We start from the raw sequence: 17,306 nt of genomic DNA, 5'->3' as shown, positions 1-17,306 counted from the left end.
TGTGCTTCTTATGTTTCCCTTAGCTAGTGGGAAACTGAAGTTGCACTGGGCTGGAGTTAATGTAGAAATAGGGTAACAACCCATTTCTAAAGAAAAGGTTGCCCTACTTGTTATGGCAGTTCTATGAGTAAGTGAAAGCCTTAATATGCTTAATGTAGGAAGAAAGAGGGGAACCCTGATGCCAGCAGCAGTCTGAACTCAGGATGCAACTAGAAGATAGTTTTTTGCAAGATCTGGGCAAAGATCTTCCACTGGTCAGGAACAGAATAAAGACCCTTTCCCCAGTCTGTTTAACGTCCCACACATTCCCAGGTACGTACATGTACCCACCACGCTCCTTTGCTACAACACTGTAGATTTGGCCTGGTATGCTACTGAAACATATTAGCATTATTTCCAAATCAGTGGCAAAATGTTTCTCTGCCTGAAACAAGGTCAGAATCTCAGACGTGCTCATTCTCTCCCAGTCTGTGGCACATCTGTCAGCCATCCAAAAACCAGGCCTGCCACCGTGAGGCCAGCTGCCAGCACAGTGTGACACGAACTTGCTCAAAATAATGCCTGTATTCCCAGGCAGCCTGCAAGGCTTAAGTGCCGAAGTACTGTCCATAGCAGGAAAATCATGGAGATTATAGAAGAGGAAAAAAAAAAAAAAAGAAAGCAGTAACATCTGTTAAGTATTTAAAATAGGAGCAAGTGTCTCTGAACAACAGACTGTTTTGTGGCTGGTAAATAGTGTATATGCTCTAAAATGTCCCTTGGGGTGAGAAAGGAAGGATGAGAGAACTCCTTTTAATTTTCTTATGTGTTTTCTGACTTCATTATCAGGAAATTAAGCTCCAAGGAGGATCTGGCAGCTGGAAGACTGTGATCTCCAGCCTGGGGATGAGGCTGGGGTCAATGGAGCTGCTAAGGAAAGCTCTGGGGAGACCTTGGCTGTGAGGAGGCCTGGACAGAGATCCACTAGGTGGCATTTCCCTCTTGGTTTTCAAAAAGCCTTCCCCAGACAACATGAGACTGCGCAGGGAGTTGCTAACATCCGACTGATGTCTGCCCCTGTCACTTGTTTTCATAAAAGCATCCATCTTATATATATGTATAAATTTGTATAAGATAAGCTCCTCAAACAGCTTCCTTAAATCCCCAGAAGCAGTTATACCATCGGTATTTGGCTATAGCGAAAGCACTGCTTGCTTGAGATTCCTGGATACCTGTGCAACTCTCCTGAAATTGTTGGCTTTCAGTGGAGGATGCAGATGAGTTCTGGGTTTGCTTTAACACTTTCCATCCATTGCAGAAGGCACATGGTAAAGTTATTTCAATGTCGTCTTTGCTTCATGATCACAGTGGCTAGGTGACAGGGATGAGGCAAGTTCAGTTAGTGGGTCAATAATTAAATATTGTGATTAATCAGTGAATTAAATGCTTGTTTTAATGTTTAATAAGCTGGACAGAGTGTTTTTATGGATTGAGATTCTGATTGCAGAATCAGAATTGGCAGAAGAAGTGCATAGAAAGCTTGGCAGGAAAATCTATTGAAAGGCTGATGTTAATACCTGCAGGTGGCATCAACACAGCATGTAATTGCAATGTTACAACTCATCTACAGCGCTGAGCCAGTTTGGCTCAGTAGGTTTGCAGTAAAATTGAAGCTATTTTTGTTTTGTTTTGTTTTGTTTTTTTTAACTTACACTGGAGTGCCTATTAGAAAATATCCCAAGAAGATACATTTTTTCTTCAGATGACATAAAGCCTATTGAACATCAATTTGTTTGGAAGTCTCAGAATCACAGAGTTGTAAAGGCTGGAAGGGACCTGTGGAGATACCTAATCTAACAACCCTGCTAAAGCAGGTTCCCTACGGTAGGTCGTACAGGAAAGTTTCCAGGCAGGTTTTGAACATCTCCAGAGAAGGAGACTGCACAGCCTCTCTGGGCAGCTTGTTCCAATGTTCTGTTACCCTCAAAGTAATTTTTTTTCCTCATGTATGTGTGGAACTTGCTATGTTCCAGTTTCCATTGCCCCTTGTTCTGCCACTGGGCACTATTGAAAAGAGCCTGGCCCCACCTTCTTGACTTCTGCCCGTGAGATGTTTCTAAGCACTGATAAGATCCTTGACTCAGACTTCTCCAAACTGAAGGTCTTTCAGCCTTTCCTCATAAGGGAGATGCCCCAGGTCCCTTGTCATATTCGTGGCACTATGCTGGACACTGTCCAGCAGTTTCCTGTCTTGAACTGGAGCCCAGAGCTGGAGCCTAGAGCTGGACACGGTATTCCAGGTGTGGTCTTACCAGCACAGTGCAGAGAGGGAAGAGACTGGGACTCTGATCAGTGTTCATGCAAAGAGCTGTCAACCATACACTGAAGTTTCCTGAGGGAAATTGCCAGTTACTCAGGTTGAAAGTAACGTTGTCCCGATGATACAAACCTCTTCCATGTTGCTCTGGCACTGTTCTCTGCCACTGCTCATCCAATTGCAGGCTATTCAGCAGAAGAGGAAGGCACCAATGACAAACACAGGGAATATATTTCATTGCTAGAATTGAGAACTCACACAGGTCACATTTGAGAAAGCTCTGTTTGCAATTATGAAAATCAAATATGTATGATTTTCTTTAGAGTAATAACAAGCCTGTGCTACAGATAACTGCATACACAATCCATGTTAATAAAGAAAGGAATATATATTCTCTTTGCTGTTTTGAGAATTGCTGTAGTCTCATGAGGTGCTGTTGTCTCCAGGCACGTCTGTGATGGTCATGGTTGGTTAAACAATTTTATTACCTAGGTAAAATCTGGCAATGTTTAAATGTTTAAATGTACATTCAATATTTTTTTTTCTCCCCATGGAAAATAATAGAAAAATCTTCAGATAACTCCGTTTTACATTTTGACATTTTCCTCTCCATGTCCCGGTTTTTCCATCTCTTAAATGATGCCGGAATCACTTTACAGGGACATCGGAAGTTTTTAAATAGGCAGGAAGTGTGCTGAGGTCCTTCTTGGAGAGTGCTCTGTAAATATAGAATGTTACTGGTTAATAATGCAGGCCTGGGTGACAACGTGAATGAGAGATGTCATGGTGCAATCCCAGAGCCTTCAAAGCTGGTTCCAAGGTAAAATATGAATGAAATTTGCTTTTGTGCTCTGTGTGGAAAACCTGGTGCTCATTGAGCACTGGGTGAATTTCGTACACTGTAGTATCACTTTCTTACAAAACAGAATGGTGCCTAATCTAGCAGAGTAGGAAGAGCTGATTGCCAAAATAAGTCACACTCAGCTGCAAGTTAGTGACAGGTAACTTAATTTCAGGTGTAAAAACTGATTTAGGGATGAGGGTACAAGCTTGAAACAAGAAGGTGACTTTGCATGCTGTCAGAGGTTTGCAGTGTGACCTTGAGGAAGTCATTTAAATTTACTGTTTCTTGAGTTCTTCATCTGAAAAAAACCCCAAGTGTAGCATTTTCCCTTCCTCCCAAGGGTGTTATGAGGATAACTACATTAATTAGTTGCCTGCTTAGAGATGGGTTTAATAGGCTGGGGTAGCTAGAACATCACTCTTCCTTATCTCTACTGACCAGTCCTGGTCAGTATCGTGTCACCTAAATTGATTTTTGCAGAAGGTGATTAAACACAATTAAATGCCCATGTTAAAACTGACTCTAGGATTAGCTTTATTGAATTGAGATGAAAGTGTTGATAGATTCTGAGCTCCTTTTAATAAAAAAAAGTGTTAATGGGATCCGTACAGAGTTGACAGAACAAATTCCTTTCCCACAAGCCCACCATTTTCTATAAGATGAAATTAGAGTTCTATTTCTAAACTACAGTGCAATCATCTCTCTTTTTTTTAATTAAAAAAAAAAAAAATTAAAAAGTGTTAATGAACCCTGTCTTTAGCTAACTTGCTAATTTTCCTTTGGCAGCTTTATCAGTTTCTGCTGTTCAACTTAAGGCTTTTATTTTCTTGTTGCAATATGTAAAGACTTTTTCTTTTTTTGGGGGGGGCGGCCCCCCGCCCAGATTTTGCATTTCACTTGAAAGAAATTCAAATTTTGTTATGGACACCATAACTGGTCAGCAGCTGTGAGGATGGAAAGGGAACAGAAGAACATCTGGAACCATTCTCTTTTGTTTTAGGTTCTGATAAAGTCCTCCTTAAATGGCAGAATTTCTGTTAGATAAAAATCAATGTCCATCTGCTCTCATGGGCTTTATTTCAAATCCCATAATGACAATAATAATGATAATTGCTAGTAACAGAGGACAGTCCTGTGGCCTGTGTGAAATGAGTCTGGAGGATCAGTGCTTAATTTTCAGTGTGTATGGCTCCATGTTGTTGGACAGTCCTTGAAATCAGTGGGACCCTTTCCAGCAGCTTTCCTGATCATTGGCTGAGACACCAAACACCACATTACAGCAGGAAAAAATTAGCACAACTGTTGTCAGTTCAGCAGCTGATGACTGAATAAATGGACTGAAACCCCTTGTACCTTTCCAAACTGAAACTGGGAGAGGCAAGGGGTGCAGACACTGCACTGCTCATCAGGTGACAACTGCTGTGTTCTCCCTTGGTGAGAACTTTAGGGCTGATGTATTTCAGGCACCTGTTATTTGTCACTAGTATTGCCCACCTGGGTCCAGGTAGTTGCACATGAGGAAAATAGCTCTCATATTTGTGGAAAGCTGTGCATGCTTATGAGGGCTGAAAGACTCAATTTCAGGGCAGATGTGAGGACTGCACCGTTGGTACTCATTATTTTGGTGAGACCTACTGCAGGAGCTTTGTGCAATCACACCATTTACACTGTAAAATCTCTCCTTGCTCTGATGTTAAGCAGTGATGCTGCAGGGACTCCTCACTTCTTCGGAAGTGTGGGGCAAGCCCTGAGATTTTTGCAGAAGAGCTGCTGCAGAACACTTGCTGCTTTTTGTCTTCTCCCTTCCACACAGCACACACCATCAGTAGCACCAATCTCTCCCATGGAACCACCCTTTGAAGAAATGCATCAAAATGAATTTTCAAGTATCTGTTTTTCCAGGTTGCCATTTGGTGATTTCCCAGAGCTGTTCTTATGTCCAGATATTATTCCTCTGAGTTCTGTTCTACAACAGAGAAAGAAACACAAGATCTTGAAGAACTTATAGCCATAAAAAAAGTGAAAAGCAAAGACCTGAGCCAAACCAACAGGAATTCCCACTCCTGTGCTGAAGAGAACTTCTTCACCATGGGCCCCCCTGGGGCAGGTCAAACAGGTAGAGACAGTAGGCTCTCATCCTTGAATTAAAACCACAGGCAGTCTGTTTGCCTTCCACACGCAGTAAAAGTTAGCAGAAATCCCCCACTGTTTTCTGTGTGATGCACTCCAGCACGAGAGAGGAGTATTTCATTGGTGCATTACCTTATGCATTAATTCATTTAATTGCACATTCATTATGTTTATTCATGTCACAAGCTGCCACAATCCAAAGTTTACCGACAGGATTTATTACAGATACAAAATTAAATAAAATGATAACAACATCATTCAATACCACCTAGAAATAGAGAAGCCTTGATTTGCGTGTTATGGGCATTTTTTACGAACAGGTCTCTGGCACCTCTGTGCTCTCTGCTTTGCCAGGAGATGTTTTAACCCCACAGATGAGGGATTACCATCCTTGTGGCAGGTGATTTCTGATCAATTAGCCCCTGATTTTTGGGTGCATCTTCTACACCTGTGGGCTCTCAAAAGTGCTGAAAATATTCCCCTCTTTGCCTGCAAAAATCATTGCTGAAGTCAGTTGGTGACCATATTCCTTTTTTAAAGATGTGTGAAAGGTTTAAGAGGACAGATATTCGCCAGATTGTGTAAGTAGGCTGAGGCTTTAAAGCAAATTTCTGGGCTTTGGGGTCTTTTCTGGTCACATTTGTTTGTCCCTCTTGGGTCCCTGCCCACAGACTCCTTCTGTTCTTTTGACTTTCTAAACCTAAGGAGAAAGGGAAATAATCTTTTTGTATCTACTTACGGATCAGGCCAGGAAAAAGAGAGTTTGGGGCTTGTATTCTCATCCCAGACAGAGCAGTCTGCATGACTCACACACGTGGATGGGCGCTTTCCCAGCTCTTCAATGAAGCTGGAGCGGTGCTGAATTCTTGAGAGTGAGGTTGCTTGTTCAAGTTGAGCAGCTGTTAACAACGACTGCAGAGTTTTAAATAACCTGAATAAATGGAATCTCTTCTTCCCCTTCAGTTAATTAGGCTTTGCTTTCTTTATATGTCAAAAACTCACTTGCTCTCCTCTTACTCAGACAGTGTGTGGTGGCAGATAAAACCTGAATGTCGCATATAAGCAGCCAGCACAGGGGGTGAATGGAGCCCCATTTCCCATGGCTTCCTGTCCTGTGGTTCTGCTGCTTTTGTCTTAGCAATGCACAAGGGTTGGCATTTCTCATGGCTGGGCACGTCTTGTGATTCTGTTGAGAGATTGCTCTGGGGCTGATAAGATTTGTTCTCCGGCCTTCTTTTTAGGAGCTATGGAGAATCCTAGCTACGGGGAAAATAAACGTGACAGAGGAGCTGCTGCCACCAACTCTAGGAGTGTCATGGATCACCAAAGCACTGGTCCTGAGCTTTAAACACTTTAAACACAGGAGGCTGGAGGGCAGAAGACTGCAAGCCCAGATTGCTTGGGTGCAGCAGCTGCTCTTGCTGCCTTTCAGCAATTTTCAGCAGCTATGTATTTCTTTCCTCTTTGGCAGAAAAGTGGAGCTAAGGACAATGTGAAGCCTTACGTGCTCTCTAAAGCATCTCTTGCATTCTTTCCTCTTACAGAAAGGAAACTGGACTTAAAATCCATGGAGCTTTCCAGGAGAGCAAGGCTGAACCTGAGGTTTCTGACAAGCTGGGGAGGAGTGAATGAAATTGTTACAGGGAAAGCAGAACTCGTGAGCCTGAGTGTGGAGCTGAACCCTCAGTGTAAAAAACCCAGAGCAGACACTGGTACCAAGCACATATTACTCACAGGTACTGTCTGAAGGTATGGTTGCAGAGTTTATTAGGAATTGCCTTTGTAGTAACCTTACAACACATTTTTTTTTCAAACACCTTCAGAAAAGGTTACTAACAGACATGCAATCGTGAATTATTTACCTTGCAATAGATAAGCCAGGGTCCCTATTAGCTATGACCTGTGCACACACTTGCACAGGCACACGCACACACACACAGTTCTCCTCTGTTATTCACTAATAACATGAGTAAAGCCACAGAAGAATCCCATAAATAAATAAAACTCGAGGGCTCTGCCCTATTACTGGTGAAGTCCAGGGTCTCTACTTGCTGACAGTAAAAACAGATTTTACCATGGGGATTCCAGTGCTGTGGGATGATGGTAGGGAAGAAGGGTGGAGGTGAAAGCTGTGTGTCCTGCAGCACAAGGTCCAGCTCTGAGCTCATCACATGTGGCAGGAATGGGTATTTGGAGCTGCTTTCGATCCATCAGAGTTAGGAGCCCACACAAGCAGGAATCTCACTTTCAGAAATGAGCTTTAGTGTAAATGGATCCTATCCTATGTTCTCTGTTGTTTCTTCTCTCTTTCAGCACGGGTGGGCAAGTGAGCAGCAGATGAAAATTGCAGCTGTTAGCCAGAGACTGCTAACCAAAACTAACCACCTAAAGCCTGTGTTGCTAGGAAACACTCTGCCTCTTACTATGCATCACCACTATTTGTATGCATCTGCTCTTCTGATTTTCTTATTATTATTCTTTGCCTTGAATCCAGTAAGATATTCTTGCTAGGAGCTGGCACAGAACGCATTCCTCTCCAGGTCCACTGGGCTGACCTAAACCCACCCCCATGATGGGTTGACTCAGCTTCTAACATCAAACCTTTGTTGCAAGGCGGTTCAGTTATTTCATTTTTTCCTTTTACTCTGGCAGAAAACTGGCAGCATTCACACACACTGTTATGCACAAGCACTCAGCAAACGGACGGTCAAGCTTTGGAGGACTAGGCAGGGTGTCCTGCCTTCTGCTTTTTCCAGTCTTTTGTGGAGGTTTCTTCCTTGCAGTGATGCTGTTCCCTCTCAAATGCCTTCAGGAACTAACTTGCCCACTTGCAATCGTCCAACCATGTCCACAGGGAAACCCAGGCAAAAAAAAATTAATCCTGCTAAAATGATTTTTCTTTGGACAAGCTACACTGATAGAAGTACTTCTAACCTGAGATTTTGTGTCGGTGCTAGGGAGCTCTATTGATTTAGTAGATTTGAATTTAAGTCAATGGAGTTCAATCAATACCCAACTGGAGCAGAGATTAGGTTCTCCATTGATTTTGAGTGTGGCCGACACCAGTAGAGTTTGTAATTTACAAGCACGAGTTTTACTGACGTGAGGCAGGTTTAAATCACTCCAGCCATGTTGCATGAGCTGCCTCTGAGCTCTGCTAAGATTTAGGTTGGGAGCTGAAAGGAGGGTTCCAAGGCTGCATTCGCAGCTTGCTGGTGGTTGTGGCTATGTGAGTTCTGACAAAACCTGGCACGTGCCTGTATCTTCATGCAGTTCTATCAGAACCTGAGGTTTAGCAAAAATCAGCTTGTGATCTCATACAGAGTTATTTGGCTGCACCTTCCGTAGGCAGCAGCAAGGCTTGCCTAAAAGCCTTTCCTTCTTTCATTTTAGTGGTAAAAGAGAGAGGCAGGGACGCTGCAGATAACCTTTTTCTATTACTGAATAAAGCCAAATCCTGGAAAAACAGTCTGAGTCTGTGTTTTTAAAGCCAGACTGTAGTGCACAAAGGACAGAATAACAAGTTTCACTTGTAATCTTTGTCACGGATGGGATGATCAGTAGGGCATAAATGTATGCTATGCTCTAATTAAAACAAAAATTTCCAATGCCAGAGTGATGATGTGATAGATTCTGCAGCTATACAGCATAAGCACAGACTGGTTTGAGGAACGTGAGGACCTGTTTGATTTCGTGAATTTTTCCTGCTGGTTCAGGAAGGTCAGATAGTTCCCCACAGTTCTTGAATGCCTCATCTGATCTGTATCTGTGATTTACTGTGGGGTTTATTTCATACACCACAGGTCTTTGTTTGGGAATAACTGTTGAACGATCCTGCGTTTTCTTTTGTTTGTTGTCTTTGCAGCATCTTGCCACATACACTCAGTCTAAAGCTGTTTAGAAGCAATCAGAAATTAAAACATAAACTATTTAATCTCTTTTGATAGATCACTAAACTCTTTTGATGCATCTCTGTCTACCTGCATTATATTCTGCCAAAATCCAAAGGTAGCCAGAGATTTTGCTGCCTCTGCTTACTCTGCTAAATTGAAGTTTTCAGAGGATTTCAATATAATTTGAGCTCTCATCTCTCATATTTAAGATCGAGAAATCTTTTACTGTGATACATTTTATTTTGGTTGGCATTCTTCAAATCCCTTGCTATTCTGTTTATACAATGGATGGTCACACAACCAGAAAATCACAGAATCACAGAATGGCCAGGATTGGAAGGGACCTCAAGGATCACGAAGCTCCAACCCCCCTGCCACATGCAAGGCCAACAACCTCCACATTCAATATTAGACCAGGCTGCCCAGGGCCCCATCCAACCTGGCCTTGAACACCTCCAGGGACAGGGCATCCAAACCTCTCTGGGCAGCCTGTTCCAGCACCTCACCACTCTCTCTGTAAAGAACTTCCCCCTGGTTACTTGTAGGCATGCTTTCTGTTTCAGTATATTGGGGTTAATGAACTCATGATGCTGTAATTTTCATAGGCACTGATGCAGTCCCTGAGCAGTCCAGTGAGCAGGCATTGTGCCTCTGTTTTCCTAGGAGGATGGGCCAAACTGCAAGATCCTTTTTTTTCATAGGTGTAACTGAAAGCTAAGTTACTGAGATTTGGCAAAGACAAGGAAAAGAATAAGAGAATCAGAGTGCACATATGTAGCACAAGCAGGAGGGAAGAGCCTTTCCTGTATTCCCAGGAGTAATGACCAAACTTGTAATGTGTTACAAATTAAAAAAAACAGCTAAGGGTTCATCTCTGACCCTTGACAGTCTTGCATTGTCTGGTAAACTTAGATTTGATTCACTAGTCTGAGCATCTCTAGTGCCATTTAGTGCACCCCAGGAGACCCTGTGGAACTTCCAGCTGGCCTGGAAGGATGTGCATCTGCTGGAGGTCCTGTGTCGAGTCAGCCTGCACTGGATGAGATAGATGTGTTGAAGTCACTGAATTAAGCCTGTCCTACCTGTTTTCTCAGCAAGTTTTCAGTATTTCTTGTCACAAACATAAGTAGACAGATAGATGGATAGAAAAAGATAGGTATTAGCAAGATATTTGGGTACATCTGCTCTAAACAAGGAGGTGGACTGCATGGAAATTAATGTGTCAAATGAATGAACAGATTTTACACTAATGCTGTATGTTTTTCTTATAGCCCAATTGTTTTATTTGTACCTATTTGCAGGGCTGAATCCATCTGCCCACTGGTGCAGCTTTGTTGAAAAGACTGGGCAGATTTCTCCTCCCTGAGAAAGGAACTAAGGGAGCAATCTTTCATATAGCACATAACTTTCCATTCTACGAAGACTGAAGAAAAGCAAAGTGGCAGCTAGAACCTCTGAGAAGCACCAGATTTCTTTTCCTAATTCAGTAATTATCAGTTATCAATCAAACTGCCTTTCTGACCAGATCTCCCTCCACTTGCAGCAGATAATGTCACCATCCAGTCTGGGCCATGCTGCCTGAGCTGAGCTTCACAGTGGCTCAGTAGGAAGAAACTGAGTAGGAGTTATGGTCTGAAGTGTAAAATCTCAGTTTTGGGGTGGCTGAGTGTCAGCTGGTAGTGAATGAAGGCTGTGCTTTGGTATTGATGTTACTTGTCTTCCAGACGTGTGCCTTTGCACATCATCACTTCCATCTTGTTACGATTTTCTAGCACTTCACAAAGAAGGAGAGTATAAACTTTGGGGACCTGGCCAAGCAGAACTTATTTGAAACTTTCTTCCTACCTCCATTTTCCTCCCAAGTTTACCTGAGCAAGATAATCTGCATTTCCTATCCAAAGTTACCGTATCATTTTGCAGTGAGGTAAAGCTACATACAAAAAACACAAATATGTATTTCATTGCCAAAAAATTTCAGTAAATGAGTGAAACCCATTGCCTGCAGTTTTTAAAGAACCTGTTTTCCTTGTGGCCAAGAACATGTATTTATTTTGAGTTCCACGTTGTCTTGTGTCCTCAGCCATGAGTTCATTTGCCTGAGGTGTGACCATGGAGCTGTGTGTCACATGAGGATAAACTCACTGCTGCCATGAGTCAAATGAGCTCAGCAGAGCCTCAAAATTTCCATTGTACCATGGCTTGGTAGGGTTTCCTATGCAAAATTATTTAGTGAGAAAGGAGCTCACGTCATCTACAGTTTTAAAAATAGGGGGAAGGAAAATGTTTACTCTGGAAATGCGTTGTGCACCAGGTGGGACTCCCATACCCAATTAGCTGATGCAGAAAATAGCTGCCATCAGCCTGCAGCGTTCTGGAGCAGTCTCATTCTGTAAGTGAACATTTGCTGATGCCAGCAAACTCAGCAGCCTGAAAAGCTGTTTTCTCCCTACTGCTGAGACCACCATTTTGTAGGCTCTGGCAAAAGAGAGGCTTTCTGTCTCCCAGCATCACATGGTGAGAGAAAGCGTTTTGTACACCTACTGTGGAGCATAGGAGGAAGTTGTGAAGCAATGGTTACTGTTGCTGGAAAGAGAACTACAAAAAGTTTCTGTCCAAAGGACCTGGGGGGATGTGACCTGACTGTGCCTGTGCCTATGGGTGGAGATGGAGTAGTGTGTTATTGGGAGCGTTGGAGGCACGTGGCTGTGCTGAGCCAAGAGCTCCTTAGATGTGACACTGTTATCAGTGAATGCTTCCCCACAGCCTTTCTAAGGAGTTTTTGCAAATTGAGAGATTTCATGGGATCTCAAAATGCAGCTATGAAATTGGTAGCTATCCCAAAATAACTAAAATCCCAGGAGGGAGCTCAGAGCATGGGACGGGCAGAGCCAGCATTGGGCAATTTTCGGGCCAGCCAAGTTTGACATCTATTTATCTGCTAGAATCCACATTCTTAATACCCCCAGTCTATGCCTGCCTTCTCTGTCTGCATAAGACCAGCTCCCATGATCAGCAGTTTTAAGGGTGTTTGGGTGTAGATGGGAGGCATTGGTCCCCTCTGCAGCACAGCAGCCTCAGCTGCTTCTCTGCCACCCACACCTGATGCAGACAGACACAGTTGCAATGAGATTTTCACTCTTGCTGCTGAAATTTGGCTGTTATTTTTATATTCGAGGCATGTAAATAAAGGGCCACATTTTCCAAGCTTGAAGCACCTTGAGCATGCCAGTGACTTCTGTTCTTGCCAAATATTTGTTTTCAAAGGTAGAGCAAAACACACCCATGCTGTGGTTTGTCATGACCCTGATCATATCACTGTGAAGTTGAAAGTGAGAGGAAAACAGCTATTTAAAACTGTTTTCATAGAAATTGGAGCAATCTGTGAGAGCAAGACAGCTGCTAGACGCATTTTGGGCTCAGTTGGGCAGCCAGCTGCAGCCAGCAGAACCCAGCCCTGCAAGTCAAGCAGTGGAAAGCTGCACCTGTGAGCTGTGGGTGTAAGAAAAAGAGGATGTTTTAATTGTGGAACTCAAATTATGATACGTGGAGTGTGGAAGTGGTATGGAGGTACAATGGCAATAGATCTGTCATGGGCCCATTCATCATCCAAATGTCTGTAAAAATGACACCCTTCTGTTAAAGCTTGTGTAGGTGGGTAACTGTGGGTAAAGTTCTGATAATCTGCTTTTATGAAAATTACAATTATATCTTTAGATCGTGGCCTGTGAGGGTTAAGCAAGGATCTGAGTCAGCAAAATGTCTGCAGAGGCAGAAGCAAACCCCACATCTGTGTTTCCTTCCAGCGCTGTAAACAAATCTCAAACAAGTGCACTGCATGAATACACACGTGTATTTCAGCACGTTGGTCCCAAACTGCCTACATTGCATAGGCAGTCAGCATCGTCCCAGCCATCAGGGCCCAAATTTTACTATGTAGGTCTCACTCACAGCTGATAGCTATGACTCCTAGACTCAGTAAATGAAGTTTTTGTTGCACTTGCTTCTATATGAGATGAGTTTTGTGCAGTCAGAGGCTGGACTTGTTCCTTGGTTCAGTAGAGCCACAGCCACAGCCTCTGCTCTCCGTTTTCCCAAGAATCTAGCATGGATGTTGCAAAGTGAAGAAAGCCAAGCAGTGTGCAGACATAGCCAAAATTAGATTGAAGACAGAAAATGGTTCTGAACTATGTTTGAAGTAATCATCTGGCTTTGATCAAGGCCATTATATAGATTCTTTTTAATATTGGCTTTCCCCAAACAAAGATCACTTACCAAAGTAATCGTTTTGAGAGGTGATAATTGTTTTGGTATTTTTTATTTATCCATGATTTATTGTTATTATTATTACTATTGTTGTTGTTATTTTGCCAGGAAGAGAACCTTTTTTAACAGAGGAAAAGCAGATGATATTTTTTAACATATTAATGAAATGTTAGCATTTTTGAAGTGCTTATATAAAGCACCCAGAGGTTTGCAGGGAAATACAAACCAAACAGCAATTACATATTTCAAAAATGTCTCATTATGTTCCCCTTAAGTTGATTTTATTTTTATTAGTTACAAGTTGTCACTCTGTTGAGATGAAGGTCAGGTTTTGTTCAGCAAGTATGCAGAATGCATAGAACGATGTGTGAAAATCCTGTGAGGGTGTCTTTCAAGCCTAAGTGAGGGAAGAAGGGAATTCTCCAGACACCAGCAGCTTCAGAGGGCAATTTTGTGCTTGTATGATACAAATCTGTGACTCTCAGATCCACAGATGAGCTCCCAAACCTATGGGCCCTGGAGGCTTGGTCAGTGAAGGGCTCTGAGTCAAAGGAATTGGGTGAATTTGTACTGAGAGCTAATTGGCACATTGTAATTAACATAGTGTATAATCACTGGATATTAAGATGCTATAATCACAAGAAGAACAAGAGAGTTAGGCAAAGTAGACTAGGATAAGAAGAGAGAATAAATGGAAGGCTTACCCATTTATGTTAGGCTCACCTACAGAAAGTACCAGAAGAAGGGATCTCCAGAAGAGATCCTTCCCCTCTGCTATCCAGCTCTTAAATAGGTCTAGGAGAGGTGGAGCCAGGCTCCACCCCTTCCAGCAGCACAGGAGAATTGCCTTCACCTGTGCTCCTCTGGCTGACTCCTGGCTTGCCTCAGGTGATCAGAGGTTCAGGCTGTGACTCAGCAGTTCCCATATGCATAGTCAAACAACAAGAGACAATTTGAAGGGTCAGAGACTGTGATGGTGCCTTGAAGTAGCTCTGATGGTATTTTTTTAGATGGATTTGGGTAGGGTTCAGACAAGAGGTCAGTGGGAATGCAAAAATCCTGGAAACCAACTGTTCCTGCCGGAGGAAAATCTCCAAGGGTCATCAGGAATTGTGGAGCAAGAGAAGAGTGAATGGGAGCCAGAGAGGACATCCAGCAAGGGCAGCAATTGGCACCTCCACGAGGCCCTTCACCCACACTCTCAGTGACAAGACACTCCAGACATTGCTCTCTTCTTTTGCACGCCTCATTTATCTGCGTCCTCCATTCAGCTCACCAGTGCCCGAGGGCAGGTCTGTGCTGCTTGGATTTGCACGCTGCAAAGGCAGAACGGCAATGGATGTCATCTGCAAAATGACTAGTTGTTTTCCAGCACAGAAGGCCAGAGAGCAGCTTTGCTCTCCCCGTGATACTAATTAGCCATCTGTGGTGTGTGGCTGGAAGGGGTTTGGCTCAGCCAGCAGAGCAGGAAGGGGCAGCCAGAGGATGATGCCCCAAACACAGCTTGCTTGGCTGATGCTAGGGCCTGCCCATCGCTGCAGGGAGCTGCAACATGGCTGCAAAGTAGCCAGGGGAAGGCTGAAACCCCCTCCCACGTGCCAGTTGTGCAGAAGCTGAGAACATCAGAGCTGCTGGGGAAAATCCCCAGTGGGACACTGGGCAGTCAGCACATTCATTTCCAAAAGGGCTTCTGGCAATCTGCTGCAGCTGTATGCCAACCTGTGCACTGCCCTGCAGCTGGCTGAAGAATGTGTATTTCTGCAGATCACGATTCAGTGCTCATCAAGTCCCAGCAAGGTGTATTGTGAACTGGTTGGTGCTGGATCAGGCCATGACGGTCCAGGGATGCACCTGCTGCATATGAGACACAAGATAATCCTTTTATTTTACTCCTTGAATGTGACTTGCCTTTTGAGGTAAAAATGAGTATGAGGCAGGCCTGTAGTATTTTAAAAAGGCTGCACTGAGTCTGGCATCCTTCTTGGTAAATTTGAAAGAGATCTATAAAATAAGATCAGTGAAGCTGAATAAGTGTTTTGTCATTGCGCTTTTGTTTTACATAATCTTCTGATTTGCTGTGTGATCACACCACATTAATATTAGTGGGCGAGAATAAAAAATGGAAAATTGCTGTAAATGTATGAAATTTTGAAGTCCAGTTGTGTAAAAGAGGGCAGTGTAGATCATAAGTGAACCTGATCATTCACAAAGCATCAGATGAAAACACCTTTTTGGCTCAGAATCTTTGAGTGTCAGCATTGCACAACGGGCTACTTACAAACAATGACACAGTTTTTAATCCCGAATCCATTAAACTACAGACAGAAGAGATTCTGCTTCTGTCTTAAGAACAACCTCAGCTCAGATGGAAGTTTTACATCAATTGCTGTTAAGCCTGCCAACTGGCTGTTACACAGTTAACTTGAAGAATATGATTCCTCAGAAACTACGGATGCTTTCTGTAAAAAAAAAAAAACACAACTTGTGTATTAAGCAACTTTCAGATTTTCCCAGCTCTCACTGCCCAGCTGGAGGATAGCTAAATAAACATTCTCATCTTGGTTGTACCCATTTCAACAGCAGCATCAAGACCCAGTTCACAAGAGCTGCTGGCTCCCACGCCCAGGACTTCAGTCTGAATATTATTTGCATAGCTGAAAACAGAAAATCTGAACAAGGACTCTCAATTGTTATTAAGAGTACATGTATGCACCCATCAGACTTTTGCTATCATCGTGCTCTTTGTTTTGAAATGCTGCAGCAGGAGGGCAGAATTCATTGGGAAAGATTTAAGTTTAGCCCTTCACTGCCTTCATCTTCATAGCAGCTTTCGGAAGCTATTTTTCCCCAGCTACTCATTGTCCAACATCCTTTAACAGGGTAACCATTGTCGTAACCCTTCAACATCATATTCTGTCCCACAAGGAGAGGAGCATACTCAGTCTCTACCTCATTTAGTCCTATGGGGTTTAAAGTATAGCAAGGAATGAGTTTTTCACAACCTCCTAGAAGTGAGATTTTGGAGTCACTGTGAATTTTTTTAAACTAGCTTACAATTAAGTAACTTTTTATTTTTTGCTACTCAGGTTGTTTTCTTGTTTAGAAATATGGGGACTTCCATAACTCTGTAAGACTGATGGTCCCTCTAATCTCATCACTTATCCCCAGTGATGTCTAATACAAGAGAATAAAAAAAACCTGGAATCTTCCGACTACCACAGTCATCTTTTTAAGCTCAATCCTTATGCTTTGCAGATAAAAACAGTGTTGTATCTTACTGCTTTCTTACTGTGTATCCCTTTAAACCTTCTCTTGGAGCTGGTCCTCTGCCATCTGCATAACTCTTCTCCGATTTGCCCTCCATTAAGCTCCATCTCAGTTCTGCTGTGCTGCTGTGTTTTGTGTTTTGTGATTTAGATACACTCTTTTCATATCCTACTCATGGTTTTCTATAGAACATGTATGTTATGCATCTATAGACAGGGTATATTAAGTAGAGGAAGCCAGAACTTCAGCTGATTTTTGTTTAAATTTTGGACAGGCTATGAAAAAAGGTCAGCGGGAAGCAGGATTCAGTCCATCATTTCTGATCTCCATGCTTTAAACATGATGGAGCTGTGCTGGTCATTACCAGTTCAGATTTAGCTTAAAGCGTACTCTGACACAATGAACATTTTCCTTCTGCAACTAGCATGGGGGGAGCAGATACAGGCTAGGGCTTAAAGCATGATGACAAAGAGGAGCAGCAGGGAAACACTAGGCTACAAGAAACCCCCAGCAGACAAACAGGGCGCTGGGAGATGTTTGGAGAATCAGTGGTACTGTAAAGGCACAGTGGTGAGGAAAGAAGGGATAATATACATGCAAGCAGGATGGCATG

This window comes from Lagopus leucura, unplaced genomic scaffold, assembly GCF_019238085.1.
Source record: "Lagopus leucura isolate 7727_CA_CO unplaced genomic scaffold, USGS_WTPT01 Super-Scaffold_100008, whole genome shotgun sequence".
In the NCBI taxonomy this organism is placed as follows: Eukaryota; Metazoa; Chordata; class Aves; order Galliformes; family Phasianidae; genus Lagopus; species Lagopus leucura.
The sequence above is the reverse complement of the archived record's forward strand: the minus strand, read 5'-3'. Positions refer to the sequence as shown.